Source organism: Microcaecilia unicolor, chromosome 6 (assembly GCF_901765095.1).
Source record: "Microcaecilia unicolor chromosome 6, aMicUni1.1, whole genome shotgun sequence".
Classification (NCBI taxonomy): Eukaryota; Metazoa; Chordata; class Amphibia; order Gymnophiona; family Siphonopidae; genus Microcaecilia; species Microcaecilia unicolor.
The window spans coordinates 250,249,746-250,266,155 of record NC_044036.1 but is presented as its reverse complement, the minus strand read 5'-3'; the positions used below and the strand labels follow the sequence as shown (position 1 = coordinate 250,266,155).

Genomic DNA, 16,410 nt, shown 5'->3' with positions numbered 1-16,410 from the left:
ACAAAATTCATCTAGTGCATTTTATTCCTGTGCCAAAACTCATGGACTTAGTGAATTTTGGCACAGAAATAAACTATAGTAAATTAATCTTGCCTTGATGAACACAATTAATTGCACAGCTCAAAACCGACAAAAAAATAGACAGTTTTGGATAAGTGCTCTTCAATTTATGACATCATTCATGTGCATAAGGGAAAGGGGATGAGATATGATATACCATCTTTCTGTGGTTACAATCAAAGTAGTTTACATAGAATTTCAGAATCATAAAAATGTAGGCAGATAAAGACCATATGGTCTATCCAGTCTGCCCATCCATGTCATCTACTCTCCCTATCAGTCCCTTAGAGATCCTTGGTGGAGCTGAGGGAGACAGAGAAGTACATAGAGGAGACCTACAGGGATGTTGTAGAGAGGTCCCACCTCCAGTCTAGTAGCCCTTGTGCTACCTTGGAGGAGGGAGGTCTCCTAGAAGGAGAGCATCACCCTGGTGAAGTAGGAAGTACTCCTTTAGCCAGGACCTGCCCACCAGGGGATGTACTATCCTCTCGCACTGAGGATATGTCTCCAAGTGCTGCCCGGGAGGGAAAGGTTAGGACAGCTGTTGTAGTTGGTGATTCGATCATTAGGCATATAGATAGCTGGGTGGCTGGTGGACGTGAGGATCGCCTGGTGACTTGCCTGCCTGGTGCGAAGGTGGCGGACCTCACGCGTCACCTAGATAGGATTTTAGATAGTGCTGGGGAGGAGTCCGCTGTCTTGGTACATGTGGGTACCAATGACATAGGAAAATGTGGGAGAGAGGTTCTGGAAGCCAAATTTAGGCTCTTAGGTAGAAAGCTCAAATCCAGATCCTCTAGGGTAGCATTTTCTGAAATGCTACCTGTTCCACATGCAGGGCCCAAGAGACAGGCAGAGCTCCAGAGTCTCAATGCGTGGATGAGACGATGGTGCAGGGAGGAGGGTTTTAGATTTGTTAGGAACTGGGCAACATTCTGGGGAAGGGGGAGCCTATTCAAAAAGGATGGGCTCCACCTTAACCAGGGTGGGACCAGGCTGCTGGCGTCGGCATTTAAAAAGGAGATAGAGCAGCTTTTAAACTAGAAATGGGGGGAAGGCCGACAGTCGCTCAAAAGCGCATGGTTCGGGAAAAGGTATCTTGCAAAGATACCTCACAAACAGGGAAGATAGGGTTTCTGGATAGTGAGGTTGCACAACAGACCGTGGTAGGCCAGGTGCCCTTAAATACAACTAAAGATCAGACAAAAGATGTCAAATCAATAGTGTCAGGTACTAAGCATCATGCAAATAAGAACAACAAACATACTCTGAAATGTCTATATGCAAATGCTAGGAGTCTAAGAAATAAGATGGGAGAGTTGGAATATATTGCACTAAATGAAAAATTGGATATAATAGGCATTACTGAGACCTGGTGGAAGGAGAATAACCAGTGGGACACTGTCATACCGGGGTACAAAGTATATCGTAATGATAGGGTAGACCGGACTGGTGGAGGGGTAGCATTGTATATTAAAGAGAGCCTTGACTCAGATAGATTACAAATTCAGCAGGACACAAATCACACCTTTGAATCACTGTGGGTTGAAATTCCATGTATAAAAGGGAAAAAAATGGTGATAGGAGTGTACTACCGTCCACCTCGCCAGGATGAGCAGGTAGGCACAGAAATGATAAAAGAAATCAGAGACGCGAACAAAATGGGCAATGTGATAATAATGGGTGACTTCAATTATCCAAATATAGACTGGGTAAATGTAACATCGGGACACGCTACAGAGATACAATTCCTTGATGAAATCAAGGACAGCTTTATGGAGCAACTGGTGCAGGAGCCGACGAGAGAAGGAAAAATTCTAGACTTGGTCCTTAGTGGAGCGCATGATCTGGTGAGGGACGTTATGATACTGGGGCCGCTTGATAACAGTGACCATAATATGATCAGTTTTGACATCAACCTTGAAGTAACTGTACACAGAAAGTCAAATACGTTAGCGTTTAACTTTAAAAAAGGAGACTATGGTAAAATGAGAAGAACGGTAAAAAAAAAAACTTAGGGGGGCAACTGAGAGAGTAAAAACTGTACAACAGGCGTGGACGCTGTTCAAAAATACCATCCTGGAGGCCCAGGCCATACATATTCCGCGAATTAGAAAAGAAAGACGGAAGTCCAAAAGACTCCCGGCCTGGTTGAAAAGTGAGGTGAAGGAAGCTATTAGGGCTAAAAGAAACGCCTTCAGAAAATGGAAGAAGGAACCGTCTGAAAATAACAAGAAACAGCATAAGGAGTGTCAAAGCAAATGCAATGCGCAGATTAAGAAGGCCAAGAGGGAGTATGAAAAAAAGATAGCATTAGAGGCAAAAAAACATAGTAAAAATTTTTTTCGGTATATTAAAAGCAGGAAGCCGGCAAAAGAATCAGTTGGGCCGCTGGATGACCGAGGGGTAAAAGGGGCGATCAAGGAAGACAAAGACGTAGCGGAGAGACTGAATGAATTCTTTGCTTCGGTCTTCACCAAGGAAGATTTGGGTGGGATACCGGTGTCGGAAATGGTATTTCAAGTGGACGAGTCGGAGAAACTTACTGACTTCACGGTAAACCTGGAGGATGTAATGGGGCAGTTCGGCAAACTGAAGAGTAGCAAATCTCCTGGACCGGATGGTATTCATCCTAGAGTACTGATAGAACTGAAAAACGAGCTTGCGGAGCTACTGCTAGTGATATGCAACTTATCCTTAAAATCGAGCGTGGTACCGGAAGATTGGAGGGTGGCCAATGTAACACCCATTTTTAAAAAAGGCTCCAGGGGAGATCCGGGAAATTATAGACCGGTGAGTCTGACGTCGGTGCCGGGGAAAATGGTAGAGGCTATTATCAAAAACAAAATTACAGAGCACATCCAAGGACATGGATTACTGAGACCAAGTCAGCATGGCTTTTGTGTGGGGAAATCTTGCCTGACCAATTTACTTCAATTCTTTGAAGGAGTGAACAAACATGTGGACAAAGGGGAGTCGGTTGATATTGTGTATCTGGATTTTCAAAAGGCGTTTGACAAGGTACCTCATGAAAGGCTACAGAGGAAATTGGAGGGTCATGGGATAGGAGGAAATGTCCTATTGTGGATTAAAAACTGGTTGAAGGATAGGAAACAGAGAGTGGGGTTAAATGGTCAGTATTCACAATGGAGAAGGGTAGTTAGTGGGGTTCCTCAGGGGTCCGTGCTAGGACCGCTGCTTTTTAATATATTTATAAATGATTTAGAGATGGGAGTAACTAGCGAGGTAATTAAATTTGCTGATGACACAAAGTTATTCAAAGTCGTTAAATCGCGACAGGATTGTGAAAAATTACAAAAGGACCTTACGAGACTGGGAGACTGGGCGGCTAAATGGCAGATGATGTTTAATGTGAGCAAGTGCAAGGTGATGCATGTGGGAAAAAAGAACCCGAATTATAGCTACGTCATGCAAGGTTCCACGTTAGGAGTTACGGACCAAGAAAGGGATCTGGGTGTCGTCGTCGATAACACACTGAAACCTTCTGCTCAGTGTGCTGCTGCGGCTAAGAAAGCGAATAGAATGTTGGGTATTATCAGGAAAGGTATGGAAAACAGGTGTGAGGATGTTATAATGCCGTTGTATCGCTCCATGGTGCGACCGCACCTTGAGTATTGTGTTCAATTCTGGTCGCCGCATCTCAAGAAAGATATAGTAGAATTGGAAAAGGTGCAGCGAAGGGTGACTAAAATGATAGCGGGGATGGGACGACTTCCCTATGAAGAAAGACTAAGGAGGCTAGGGCTATACAGCTTGGAGAAGAGACGGCTCAGGGGAGACACGATAGAGGTATATAAAATAATGAGTGGAGTGGAACAGGTGGATGTGAAGCGTCTGTTCACGCTTTCCAAAAATACTAGGACTAGGGGGCATGCGATGAAACTACAGTGTAGTAAATTTAAAACAAATCAGAGAAAATCTTTCTTCGCCCAACGTGTAATTAAACTCTGGAATTCGTTGCCGGAGAAAGTGGTGAAGGCGGTTAGCTTAGCAGAGTTTAAAAAGGGGTTGGACGGTTTCCTAAAGGACAAGTCCATAAACCGCTACTAAACGGACTTGGAAAACTCCAAAATTCCAGGAATAACATGTATAGAATGTTTGTACGTTTGGGAAGCTTGCCAGGTGCCCTTGGCCTGGATTGGCCGCTGTCGTGGACAGGATGCTGAGCTCGATGGACCCTTGGTCTTTTCCCAGTATGGCATTACTTATGTACTTATGTACTTATGTTCCAAGCTCTCTTGAATTCAGTTACTGTTTCCATCACCACCACTTCCACTGGAAGGCCATTCCATGAATTCACTACCCTTTCCGTGAAGAAGTATTTCCTCAGGTTACTTCTGAGTCTATCCCCTTTCACCTTCATCCTATACCCCCTATTTCCAGAGCTTCCTTTCAATTGAGGCTCGCCTCCTGTGAATTTATGTTACGTAGGTATTTAAATGTCTCTAACATATCTCCCATCTCCCGCCATTCTTCCAAATTATACATATTGAGATCTTTAAGTCTGTCCCCATATGCTTTATGATGAAGACCACTGACCATTTTAGTAGCCACCCTCTGAACAGACTCCATCCTGTTTATATCTTTTTGAAGGTGCAGTCTCCAGAATTGTACACAATATTCTAACTGAGGTCTCACCAGAGTCTTATACTGTATAGAGGCATCATCACCTTTTTCTACTGGCCATTCCTCTCCCTATGCACCCAAGCATACTTCTAGCTTTCGCTGTTGCTTTTTTATCTGTTTGCCCTCCTTAAGATCATCATAAGAAACAAATGAGCTACCCTCCACACAGTGGCGTAGGAAGGGCGGGGCGGTGGGGGCGGTCCGCCCCGGGTGTCAGCGGGTGGGGGGGTGCTCCGGACAGCCCTCGTCTCCTGCCCCTTCGTTTTTTTTTTAATCCATTGCAGCGACGCAGGCAGCGCTTCGCGTCTGCCCTGCGTGTGCTGTGAAGATAGAAAATCACCTCGTTAGCGTCGGGCCTTCCCCCGTTGTGTCCCGCCCTCGAGGAAATAGGAAGTTACCTCAGAAGAGGGCGGGACACAACGGGGGAAGGGCCGACGCTAACGAGGTGATTTTCTATCTTCACAGCACACGCAGGGCAGACGCGAAGCGCTGCCTGCGTCACTGCAATGGATTAAAAAAAAAAACGAAGGGTGATGGCAGGAGACAGGGCTCTGTCAGCTCTCCACGAGGGGGGGCGGGACCGGGTCGGGGGGGGTCAGATGGGAGAGGGGGAGCTCAGAGGGGAGAAGGGGAGTGCTCAGATGGGAGAAGGGGTGGGGGAGCTCAGATGGGAGAAGGGGTGGGGGTGTTCAGAGGGGACAAGGGGATTGGGAAGGGGTGGGGGAGCCCAGAGGGGTGTTCAGAGGGGAGACGTTGATTGGGGAGGGTGGGGGAGCCCAGAGAGGAGCTCAGAAGGGGAAGGTGGGGGAGCCCAGAGGGGAGAAGGGGATTGGGGAGGGAGGGTGGGTGAGCCCAGAGGGGTTCTCAGATGGGTGCTCAGAGGGGAGAAGGGGATTTGGGAGGGTGGGAGAGCCCAGATGGGCGCTCGGAGGGGAGAAGGGGATTGGGGAGGGGTGGGGGTGCTCAGAGGGGAGTGCTTAGATGGGAGAAGGGGTCTGAAGCTGGAACTGGGGTCTGACAAGGGGCAGGAGGGAAAATGGGTCCATGCCTGGGGCAGGTGGGAGAATGGGTCTGGGGCTGAAACGGGGGGATGCAAGGCATGTGGTGGATGAAGGGGGCTGGAACTGGGGGCTGAAAAGGGGACAGGGAGAAGTGGCTGGGGGCTGAAGCTCGGGACTAATGGAAGAAAAGGACTGGTGGGATAGTGGGGCTGAAAAGAAGATGAGGAAAGCAGAAACCAGAGACAACAAATTGTAAATAAAATACATATTTTTATTTTTTTGCTTTAACATGTAAATAAGGTAATCTTTTTATTGGACTAATTTTAATACATTTTGACTTAACTTTCAGAGAACAAAACCCCCTTCCTCAGGTCAGGATAGGATACTGTAACAGCACTATGGAAGGAGATTTTGGCCCCTGGAAGCTAAATGTAGTAGTCCAATAAAATGGTATTTTATTTTCTATATTTGTTTTATTTCTATTTGTTAATTTGTAAAGTGGTGATTGGTATTTGTTAGTTTTTTCAAATTTACATCTGCTGTCTTTATATTTTGCACAGTACTAGGGGACATTTTCTGTTTCTTTGGTGTTGCATTGTATACAGAGTCTGGCATCGGGGGGTTCAGTTTAATTTTTGTCTAAATAGAAAGTTTATTATTACTTATTCTATAGTGGATTAGGGTGTATCTGTGTTTGTGAAAAAGACATGGCTTTCGGTTGGCATTCACTGTGCAGGATTGACGATCTGTACTATTCTGTCTGTTTTCGTTTTACAATAGGTGAATTGATGTTCTAGTGTTCACTGTAGTGTTTAAGATGCTTTCCTTTTCCTTGTGTGACTCGTACAAATTACTGCTTATGGTATGGTATAATTGCTCTATATATAGGTCCTGAGTGTTTTGTATTCTCGGTATGCCTTGTACTGGATTTGGGGGGGGGGGGGGTGTTAAAAAATGACCGGCCACGAGTGTCAACTACCCTAGCTACGCCACTGCCTCCACAGGCACCATACAAAAAAACACAAAACAGTGGAGGTGGCAAAAGAAAATATATCCAAACCAAGGATGCTCCAAAATCTTTATTGATCTTCATTAGACTCAACATGGATCATGTTTCTGCCCAAAATGCCTGCATCAGGTTGCTGTTGGTGACATTGGCATATAAATGTATTTTTACTCTATTTTTCCTTTAGACTTTGTGTTTTGTTTTGTTTTTTAATAAACCTGTGGTCACTTTGCTGAATAGTTGGATTTTTTTCCAGAAATTTTATTGATTTTTCAGTAACAAAGGATATAACAATAATCGTGACAAACATGTTCCATAATAATCTGTCAAAAGTATGAACAAGAAAAGGCAAAAATCAAAATTAAATGTAGATATCAGCACTGTTCCAAGAAAAGAAAAATTTTAGGTAAGCAGCTACTCAGTGCTGAATATTTGTTGACACCGGCTCCATGCAGGACACATTGAGCATACAAACTTCTGTTAGGTCTTCAGACTTCTGATGCAGGCCTTTTAGGCCAAAACACATTCCGTGTTGAGTCTATTGAAGATCAATAAAGATTTTGGAACATCCTTGGTGTGGATATCTTTTATTTGGTCACCTCCACTGTTTCACCTTAAGATCATCACATACCAACACACCCAAGTCCCGTTCCTCTTTTGTGCACAAATGTTCTTCATCCCCTATACCGTTTCCTTGGGTTATTTTTTAAGTGTGCCTGGTTTATAAAGTATTCATTAAAATTGGTGCCTATATTATAGAATTGCCCTTATAATGTCCACAACTACCCTCCCAGTCCCTCCTATAGGACTGGGCTTCAATAGCTGCTCTATGAAAGATGACTAGATGTGGATTTAAATTGATTCTAGTGCACAGTTTTCCCTGCAACACCCAATATATCCAGAAATAGGAACTTAAAGATGCCTTGCTAATCTTGTCAGGCTGGATCCAGCCATGTCTGAATGGCTCCCAGAGGCACCATCTTTGATGGAGATGGTGAGGTTTGTTTATTGCAGTATCTATCTTATTTTCCCCATTTCCCCCAGGAATAGTCATCTTTTCATGCCTCTTCACAAAAGACATCAGTTTCTCAGGAAAATAAGAACCCTTCGTTCCGCATGGAACTTCCTGTCATTTTTATGGCATTCTGATTGAAGGGAGCAGGTCAGGGTTAAGGTATTAGAATGCAGGTGGATTTATAAACATGGTAATAAGATTCTCTTTGCTGAATACAAATAAATTCACCTGCATCCTGGCTATTGGAACATTCAGCTTTACTATTGCTATATAAGCTCAAAATAGTGGAGACATATGAAATAATGTGTTTCTCCCCTACCCAAACAATTATATCCTCCTGCAAAATTTCCCTACTGATATTTAAACACAGGAACATTAAAAAATGAAGGCAGATAAAGACCATATGGTCTATCCAGTCTGCCCATCCATGCCATCTACTATTCCTTCCTCTTCCCTAGTGATGCTATATACTTGAAGTCAGTTACAGTTTTCATCTCTACTATTTCGAGTGGGAGGCCATTCCACAAATTCACCACTCTTCCCATGAAGGATTATTTTCTCAGATTACTGCTGAGTCCTAATTATGGTCATGAAAGAGTTCAGAGCTAGTACGACCATCTACTTCTCTAAAGATGAGTTTTTGGTGGAAACAAAACTGGAAATTTCGTTATTAAAATGAAATGAAAGAAAAACAAAATTTCATTAATGTTTGTTTTGTTTCATTTTAAAATGTGGCTTTCTCCATGTGAAACACCTCTCCCCTTCTCCCCTCCCCACCCCCATAAATCAGGCTATCCCCTCATTACCCATCCTCCTTACTATACCGTAGCCTTTTACCCCATCCATGGAGTCTTCAGGGGGCAAGTGACATCTCCAATAATCTCATGGTACTAGTTGGTCCAAGGTTAGCTCCATTTTAAAATTCTAACATACAACAAAATGGCACTGGCTGACAAAGAGGTCAGTGCTACTTCATATTATTGCCATGGTAGGACAAAAGTGATTGAGGATCCCTTCTGCCCTATGAAGAGGGCAAGAGACTGTGGAAGCAGAGAAGGCCAAGAAGTATTTCTTATACTTGCTTTCTTGGCAGGAGAAAGCAGGGCCAAATTTACCTTTTTTGTTTTTGTATTTTAAACTAATTGGAATCTGCAAAGATCTTGATACCTGGAACGTTGAAGAAGAGAATTACAGTAATTCAGGTGGGAAATAAATAAGGAGTGGACAAGAAGTTAGAGTGTAGATGTAGTAAAAAGATGTTGTACTGGATATATGTCTCTGATTTTATAGAAAAAGTTTTAATAACATTAGTTATATGATAATAAAGACACTGTAATATCAAAAGTGACACCAGGATTTCAATTGACTGTGAGAAGAGAATGGTAATATGAGAGGATAGAAATGGAATTTCGTAGCGCCCAAGTAATAGTACCTTGGATTTATCAGAGTTAAATTTCAGTTTGTTGACGAATAACCAATCTACAATCTGTGGAGTTTACAATTGAGATTATTAATCTCCAAGGGATCATTGATGGAAAGAATCACAATGATTTGAATGTCATCTGCATAAATAAAAGTGGTGAGTCTAAGGGATTGGATTAGTCTCAATAATGGAGACAGAAAAATATTAAATAATGTTGGAGCCAATACAGAGCCTTGTGGGACCCCACATGTCAAGATAAATGACTTTGTGGTAGTGCTATGCCATTTTTTTTCTTTACTTGTTTTATTCTCAATACAAAATTGTTGTACGTAACAGAGAAAGATATGTAATACAACAGCTCATTCATCAAACAAGTATACACAGCTGCAATAATTAAGTAAACCCATACATAAACTTGTGCAATATGTTGTCCGTTGTAATAAGGAGCCCCTAATCCTTCTGTATTGAGTTTTCATTTTACCCCTATCATCCAATCACACATAGTCCACCTCACCAATCATGCATGTCCATCCACAACATCCAACCCCTTGCACCCTCATAACCTAAATCCCACCTCCCGCTATGCCATTTTACAGAGTAGAATCTGTATGTGGTAAGCCAAGAGAGGGCTTTATCAGCTATACCCATAGAATGGAATCTTTGAGAAAGAAAGGTCATGATTGACTAAGTCAAATGTCACAGAGAGATCTTGATCCAAGGTTTGGAGTAGTTATGGACATACCAAGAAGAGCTGTTTTGGTGCTATGGAGTTTGTGAAAACCAGTTTGATTCAAATGTAGAACATTTGTTTTTTTCTAGGTAGTTATCCAATTGGGTGGATACAAGCTTTTTTTGTAGAGAGGTGTGGTAGCCGTGTTAGTCCACTCTTAAAGGTTATCAATAGAAATCAAACAAAATAAAACATGGAAAAGGAAATAAGATGATACCTTTTTTATTGGACATAACTTAATACATTTCCTGATTAGCTTTCGAAGGTTGCCCTTCTTCGTCAGATTGGAAATAAGCAAATGTGTTAGTTGATAGTATATATAAGTGAAGCATCAAAGCATTTCAATGACAGTCTAGCAAGGTGGGGGTGGGTAGGAGGTATGCATGGGTACATCAAAGCATTTCATTTCATTGATAGTCTAACAAGATGGGTGTGGGTAAGTGAGAGGAGAGTGATAAACAGAGAAATACAACTTTATGGTTTATAATGGGCTAGAAAACCCAGATCCTTGTTAAGTCCTGTCTGTTGGGTGTCAAAATATTCAATCATTCTGACTTCAAAGGTCTTACATTCCTGTATTGTTTTAAAGTTACCCTTCAGGATTCTTACTGTGAAATCACTGAGGCCAGATTCTCTTGGCCAGAAAGCTGGTTTTGAATTCCCTGGACAGCAACATTGATTGGTGAAGTATATTCCACAGCTATTTAACTAAGTATATATTGTGAAGTAACTTGTGTCCATCTCTGCATAGAGAGAGGTGTAACCAGCAGAAAGGAGGAGGTAACAATGCCCCTGTACAAGTCATTGACGAGGCCCCACTTGTAGTACTGCTTTCAGTTTTGAAGGCCATATTTTGCAAAGAATATAAAAAGAATTGAAGTGGTTCAGTGGAAGTGATGAAAACGATATTGGGTATGCGCCAGAACAGACTTGAAGACCTAGAGGAGACGCAGGGGTGATATGATACATTTCAATTAGCACTTATAGGCCGCACATACCAAAAATTTAGTTCAGTGCAGCTTACAAACAAAGAGTAGGGCAAACACTAGACCATACATAATATATGATACAAACTTCTGAAATAACCAAGCTTTTAAAGGATCAATTAAACTCATAACATATGTTCTATAGCTTACAAAGAATAGAATGAACCCTAATGAACTTTAGGCGCTGTGTTCACTTGTAAGAGAAGATAATGACACCATCCAGTCTTCAGACGATTACAGATTATGTGCTCTCATTGTAGAATGTTAAATACTCATCGGAAAATTGGCAATGCGTATGGGTTTCCCCGCATGCTGAGGCCACTTTTAGTGCAGCTGTAAAATGGCTGCATTTCCCATTAACGGCCAGGCACTACTTTCCAAATTTAGCGTTTGGCCATTAGTGTGCAGGCCCATATCGATACCTATTTAGTAGGTAGAAACGGTTGACGCGCTAACCATGTGCTAATCGGTTGGCGTGCGGCAATGTAGCTGCGCTGATTAGCTCTGGACACGCCTACTCTCCACCTCCAAACATGCCCGCAGTGCTAAAAGATACAAAGTACTTTTTAGCACCATGGAAGCACACGCAGATGCCTGAACTACTATTGGATGCCCCACGGTAGTGCATTTTTGCACATGGGAGATATATATTAGTGCCTACCGCTGCTTAGTAAAAGGACCCCAGAATCATTTGTATGAGTACTTCAGAGCCACCACATCAAACCAGTATTATTATTATTTGTATAGCACTACCAGATGCACGCAGCGCTGAACACCTGATACAAAGAGACAGTCCCTGCTCAAAAGAGCTTGCAATCTAAATAATACAGACAGACAAGACAGTTACAGGTGAGGGATGTAATGGGTTAGAAGGAAGGAAGGGACAAGGGGAGGGCAATTGAGTAGTGGCTAGGAGCTAAAAAGCAGCAGTGAAAAAGTGAGTTTTCAGCATTGATTTGAAAACAGGTAGAGATGGAGCTAGACGTACAGGCTCAGGAAGTCTATTCCAGGCATAAGGTGATGCGAGAGAAAAGGAGCGAAGCCTGGAGTTAGCAGTGGAGGAGAAGGGGGGCGACAAGAGAGATTTGTCCAGTGAGCGGAGTTCACGGGGAGGAATGTAGGGAGAGATGAGAGTGGAGAGGTAATGGGGGGCTGCAGAGTGGATGCATTTAAAGGTCAGTACGAGAAGTAAAGGAAGAAAAAAAGAGCTGAACTCAAAGAATGAGCACAGCACTCCATAGAAGACAAAATAGTATTCATCCAATATATCTCATTGTTGCTCAACTAAAACTCCCATAAGAAAACTAATTTAGGAGCTGTTAAAATAATCGTTATTATAATGTACTTAACTCGTTTGATGAGAGGAGAAATATGCACACTATGATGATATCATAGTGGTGCATTATCCAGTCCATTGCTGTAATGTCTCCATTGCTGCAGTATTAATCGGATCACAGATTTTACCCCTACTGCAGGTCTTCATCAGGATTAACCTATAATATGCTCCGCATGCACATATTGCCACAGCATGGGTCGCAGAGGAGGAAGGGGCACCAAACTGGGCCCTGTGAATTGCCTCCCTTGTTCACCCTGGTGTCTGAGATTTCATGCCCCCAAATGCTGTTTGTTTTGTTGAGTTGCATCACAAACAGCACCTCTCCCATCTGTCATCTGTGCACTACGATAGGATTCTTTCTAAGCTTGATTCGTGCAGTACACGAAGTTTGGGCTTTGTCTCCCAATTCAAGGTACAAGACTTGAAATCATGAGACTTCCCGAACTTTCTTCACCATTGAGTGAAAGCTGGAGAGAGGGGGAGGGAGAGAGACAGACAGACAGACAGACAGAGAGAGAGACAAAGAGTAGAAGGAAAGGGGACCCAGGCTATGGTGATATGTGAAACAGAGCCAATTGTCTCTTTGCTTCAGCTATCAAGCTAGTGCTGCCACAGAGCTGACAGCCTACTTTGGAAAGGGAGACAGTTGGCTTCTGTCAGTGATTTCCAGAGGCACCTTAGGAGACTGATTTACTAGTTTCTTTTCCCACAGACACAAAATAGGGAAAGAGCTTTAGTAAATAAATTTCTGAAAGATCTACTGCAAATCTAGGAGAGAATCCCCTCCCCCATCCCCAAAATTCACTAGGGACAATGTTGGAGGAGTGGGTAAGGAGAACTGAAAAAGGTCTCTGCTGGCTCCTGTGTTTTTGGGACAGCTCCTAGATTTAATGAAAATTTGCCAAGGCCTGCCCTATGCCTCCCCACCAAGCCCTAAGTGTATCTACCCCCTCTTGAAAGCCTCCTTCTTACAAAAGCATTGTCCACCTCCTTCCTGAAGACTTCCCTCACTCCCTCTGGAAGGGGGGTTTTGGGGGGACACCGTGGTAAGGGAGTCACACAGGGCACAAATCTAAAAAAAAATAAAAAATAATACAGATAAGTGAATGCTACAATCAATAAATAAGAATATCTAAGTGTCACTGACTTTTATTCTTATTTATTGATTGTAGCATTCACTTATATCTTTATTATTTTTATTTTATACAGTGAAACCTCGGTTTTCGTTGACTTCGGATTTCATCATTTTCGGTTATCGTCGATTTCTTTCGCAAAATTAGATTTGTTTGACCGCTGAGGCAGGGCTTTTGTGCCGAAACACGGCCGTGTTGGGTCGGTTTTATGCCTTTTACAATAAAGACTTTTATACTTTTAGACTCTCTGAGTCTGCCTCACTCTTTTATTTTGCTGTTCATGTTTACGTGAGGCCCCTTTCCTCCTTTTTTTCTTCCTTCTAATGCGGGATCAGAAACATGTCATCGTGAATCTACAGGACAAGCTGTGCATGTGCATGGGGAGTGCAAAAAGGCATGTGCAAGTGGCAGCCACAGTGTTAGTTATACACGTAATCTAGAAGGGCACTGGAACAATAAACCACTTATATATGAATACCAATATAGAAATATACATAGGAAATTATGGCAGTGTCCTGGCTATTTTTCATATGCAGACCCGCACTGCACTAATATCCTTGTGAATACTAATCTTCTAATAGTTTGCACGTGCTGCAGCCTTGTTGGATAGGGGCATAATACTGTTGGTGGAGGTGTACTTTGTACTTATGAAGGCCTGGACCAAGCAGCTTCAGTACTGCTAAATATCCAATATCTAAGAATTAATATACAGATGATGAGAAGTGGAAATTTCTTTTTTTCTGTAAATTAGAATGGTATTGAGCAGACCAGGTTTGGAGCAAGTACCCCCACCTCCTCCCCACCTTCCTCTGACCAAGCAAGTGAAAGACAATGAGCCCCTGCCATTCGCTGTTTACATGAGTGTGTTTATTAGCCTTTGATAGACTTTTAGGATGCAGATCAAAGGAAGTTCCAGATGACAAGGGGGCGGGGCTGACAGAGGAGAGGGACAGAAATCCTGCAGTCAGGACAGGATAGGAAAATGCTATTGCAGGGGGAGTCGTGGGAACTGAGTCCTGAAATCCTTTGAAGTGAGATATAGATTGCTTTATTTGAGGATGTGCTGAAGTTGTAACTTTTAAGGAAATGCAATATATATTTTTATGTGGGCAATTGTAAGAAACAAATGACATATCCTGCATGACGTATGATGTGTTCCTGAGAACCAGTTCTTTGTACTACAGCCTATATAACTGCCTGTTCTGGAAGACAAAGGGAGTTGATGAAAATCTTCCTCAGTCTATCTCAATAGATTAAGGAATATGCGACCATTTCCATGTCTCCTCCCTTTTTATGTTCCCTCAATACCCTGTTTCTTATGTGCTACTCCTAACTTTCTATTGTTTCTTATTTTTCATGTTCTTGGGTAAGAATAAAAATGTTGGTAACGTGAGAAGCTTCTCTTGTTTATAATTGTGTTTGGTACTTTACCCAGCCGGTGGTCTAAGAAAATCAGTTGAGGAATTTGTACGGGAAAGGTGTCGGGTTTTTTGGTTCTGAGACCCTACGCCTACTGGCCCAAACAATACACATGTATAAGTCAGCTATTACACAAGTTTCTTTATCCATATCACTCGGGGAGGGGGGGAGTGGAGGTACATGTATTTTAGACAGGCCTTCATGTTCACCAGGCTTTTGTAAAATGCTACCCCCAGCCTCCATGTACAGACAAAGATGTCTCGTTCCTCACAAATACATTTCAGCTAAAATGGGGCTCTACATCAATAACTAAGCCAGGCAATTACCATCCTTTCCCCTCCTCTCACGAAGAATAGGAACAAAATCCTCTATTACCAATTCCAGGGCTGGATTGGCATATAAGCTACACAAGCTACAGCTTAGGGCCTCACATTACAAGGGGCCTCACGCTTCACTAAAAAACAATTTAATGCAATTGTAAATAATTAAAATTACAATATAAAATAACCATTGTTGTTTTTATTATCAACTATTGTTGGTTGTTTTATATTTTTTAAATCATCTATTAAACCTAAAATTTACATCCTACTTAATCGAGTGGAACCTCTGAAATGTTACAGCTTAGGGGCCAAAATACACATAAATCCAGCTCTGATTACCATTAAAAGAAACTTCCTCTACTCCCCCTCCTTTCCAGTCACTCCTGAAGGAATTAACATTAACATTTTTCATGAGTAGTCACTTTGTTGAAGTTGTTTAAGCTTTGTAGAGCTCCGCCATCAGCATTGCCACCCATGCAATAGTACCAATAAAGCCCTGTGTATTACTATAACTACTAGTAGCCTTTCTCAGAAGGCCAGAGTATATGCTGTTTAATGAACGTACTTCCAAATAGCAGCTTTGACAGGTTCATATGATTGCATGAAGAGGGATGTTTTTGCTGATTCTCCTGTCAAATGGGAGACTGTAAATTCAGGAAGCCGCATTGCACTTGTCTGTAGCATTTTTCAGAGTATTTTGCAGCCTGACTTCTCAGGAAGATGGGAATGTAAATGGGTTGAATCAGTGTCTATAATTCATGTGAAGATGAATACATTAACCTCTGAGGAAAAGCTGCATAGAGCTTCATTACTCTGCATTCATCATTCTGATGAGCTACACAACACCAAATAAGAAACACTTCTTATCATATTTTCCAAGTACTAGTTTTATGGATGTAAACATATACTGAACATACAGATTATTAGTGCTACATAACATATGTTTACCAAATGACCCATTTCAAATCAACTAATATATGGCCTGATAAGTACAGCAGGACATTAACTGCAGTGGATCAATTTAATGCACTGACAGAAATGAACTATCCTGTAGTCTACTGCGGCATTCCATGCAAGATTTAGTTTAGTCTACAAATTCCTGAGTGGTGTAGAACAGATACAAGTGAATCGATAATTTACTCTTGCAAAAAGTACAAAGATCAGGGGACACTCAATGAAATTACATGGAAATACTTTTAAAACAAATAGGAGGAAATATTTCTTCACTCAGAGAATAGTTTAGCTCTGGAACTTGCTGCCAGAGAATGTGGTAACAGCAGTTAGCGTATCTAGGTTTAGGAAAGGTTTGGACAAGTTCCTGGAGAAAAAGTCCA

At 42.2% G+C, this 16,410-nt stretch overlaps 1 protein-coding gene across 1 annotated transcript in view; it reads right to left on the bottom strand.

Annotated features, from left to right (window-relative positions):
- CACNA1B (calcium voltage-gated channel subunit alpha1 B) overlaps positions 1-16,410 on the bottom strand; it is a 1,447,778-nt gene that overhangs the window by 931,537 nt on the left and 499,831 nt on the right. The window lies entirely within an intron of this gene.